General features: G+C 34.6%; 1 protein-coding gene across 1 annotated transcript in view; it reads right to left on the bottom strand.

Moving 5' to 3' along the window:
• INPPL1 (inositol polyphosphate phosphatase like 1) overlaps nt 1–2,500 on the bottom strand; it is a gene marked incomplete in the record, with an annotated part of 449,643 nt that overhangs the window by 395,048 nt on the left and 52,095 nt on the right.

The raw sequence follows: 2,500 nt of genomic DNA on the forward strand, positions 1-2,500 counted from the left end.
CCTGCAGTGGCCAGACGTGTCCCCCTGCTTAAGCCAGTACATGTCCGGGCCCGTCTGAAGTATGCTAGAGAGCATTTGGATGATCCAGAAGTGGATTGGGAGAATGTCATATGGTCAGATGAAACCAAAGTAGAACTGTTTGGTAGAAACACAACTTGTCATGTTTGGAGGAGAGAGAATGCTGAGTTGCAACCAAAGAACACCATACCTACTGTGAAGCATGGGGGTGGCAACATCATGCTTTGGGGCTGTTTCTCTGCCAAAGGGAACAGGACGACTGATCCGTGTACATGAAAGAATGAATGGGGCCATGTAATCGTGAGATTTTGAGTGCAAACCTCCTTCCATCAGCAAGGGCATTGAAGATGAAACGTGGCTGGGTCTTTCAGCATGACAATGATCCCAAACACACCGCCCGGGCAATGAAGGAGTGGCTTCGTAAGAAGCATTTCAAGGTCCTGGAGTGGCCTAGCCAGTCTCCAGATCTCAACCCCATAGAAAACCTTTGGAGGGAGTTGAAAGTATGTGTTGCTCAGCAACAGCCCCAAAACATCACTGCTCTAGAAGAGATCTGCATGCAGGAATGGGCCAACATACCAGCAACAGTGTGCGACAACCTTGTGAAGACTTATAGAAAAGGTTTGACCTCTGTCATTGCCAACAAAAGGATATATAACAAAGTATTGAGATGAACTTTTGATATTGACCAAATACTTATTTTCCACCATAATATGCAAATAAATTATTTCCAAATCAGACAATGTGATCTCTCATAGTTGAGGTATACATATGATGAAAATTACAGGCCTCTCTCATCTTCTTAAGTGGGAGAACTTGCACAATTGGTGGCTGACTAAATACTTTTTTGCCCCACTGTAGCATATTTAGCAGGTCTTAGCAGGGCATAACCAGAATTTTGTTCATTTTCACACTATATAAACAAGTTATGCGATATTTGAAAGTGAACAAAATTATATTTTCAAATAAAACCAACAAACTAGATCCCAATCTGTTTCAACAGCCACTGGCCTGAACGTTTCAACAGCTAATGGCCTTGAGGATAGAAACAATGCGCAAATCTAAAGGGCAGGGAAAGGTGTTAACCCCTTGAATACCAAGGGGCTACCTTTCATATATCTGCTGGATTAGCCTAATATTTACACCAGTTAGTTTCCTTTACAATTGACCGGATTCTTTTTTTAGCACATTATACAGATGTCTGTCTAAAGATGCACGAGGTTCGTATCAAGCATGACACCTCGCAGCTGTTTCATTTGTGGTTCTTCAGCTTTTAAATAACTTTTACTAAGACATAGACACACCTTGTCTGAACATTCCCTTTCTGATCAAAAATATCCACTTGATTTCAATTTACAGTAATGTGAATCTTACAAAAAATGTTTGTAAGTTAATTAAAGCAACATTATATTGCTAAACAATTACCTGTCCTTATTAGCATTACTAATTACCAATAGCATTATTGGCTGAACTATACGAATGTTCCTTTAAAAAGGGACAGTAAAGTCTAAATTAAACGTTCATGATTCAGATAGGGCATGCAATTATAAACAACTTTCCAATTTACTTTTATGATCAAATTTGCTTTGTTCTCTTGGCATCCCTTGTAAAAGAGTAAAAGTAGGCTGATAGGAGCTTATGAGCATACATGTGTCTTTATTGGTCTATTGCAGCAGTGTTTGCAACATTGTATAACACTACAATAAACAATGCTGCAAACACTGTTGCCAGATGGCTAAAGACACGTTCCTGAGCAGACCTAGGATTACTATTTAACAAAGGATATCAACAAAACTAAGTAAATTTAATAATAGAAGTAAAGTGGAAAGCTGATTCAAATCTCATACTCTATCCAATTTATTTATATATATATATATATATATATATATATATATATATATATATATATATATATATATATGCGCACACACACATTTACATATACACACACACACATATATATAACACACACACATATATATAAATATATATAACACACACACACACATATATATATAAATATATATAACACACACACACACACATATATATATATATATATAAATATATATAACACACACACACACATATATATATAAATATATATAACACACACACACACATATATATATAAATATATATAACACACACATATATATATAAATATATATAACACACACACACACATATATATATAAATATATATAACACACACACACACATATATATATAAATATATATAACACACACACACACATATATATATATAAATATATATAACACACACACACACACACATATATATATATATATATAAATATATATAACACACACACACACATATATATATATAAATATATATAACACACACACACACATATATATATAAATATATATAACACACACACACACACATATATATATAAATATATATAACACACACACACATATATACACACACACAGGGCCGCCATCAGGGGGT

This window comes from Bombina bombina, chromosome 3, assembly GCF_027579735.1.
Source record: "Bombina bombina isolate aBomBom1 chromosome 3, aBomBom1.pri, whole genome shotgun sequence".
In the NCBI taxonomy this organism is placed as follows: domain Eukaryota; kingdom Metazoa; phylum Chordata; class Amphibia; order Anura; family Bombinatoridae; genus Bombina; species Bombina bombina.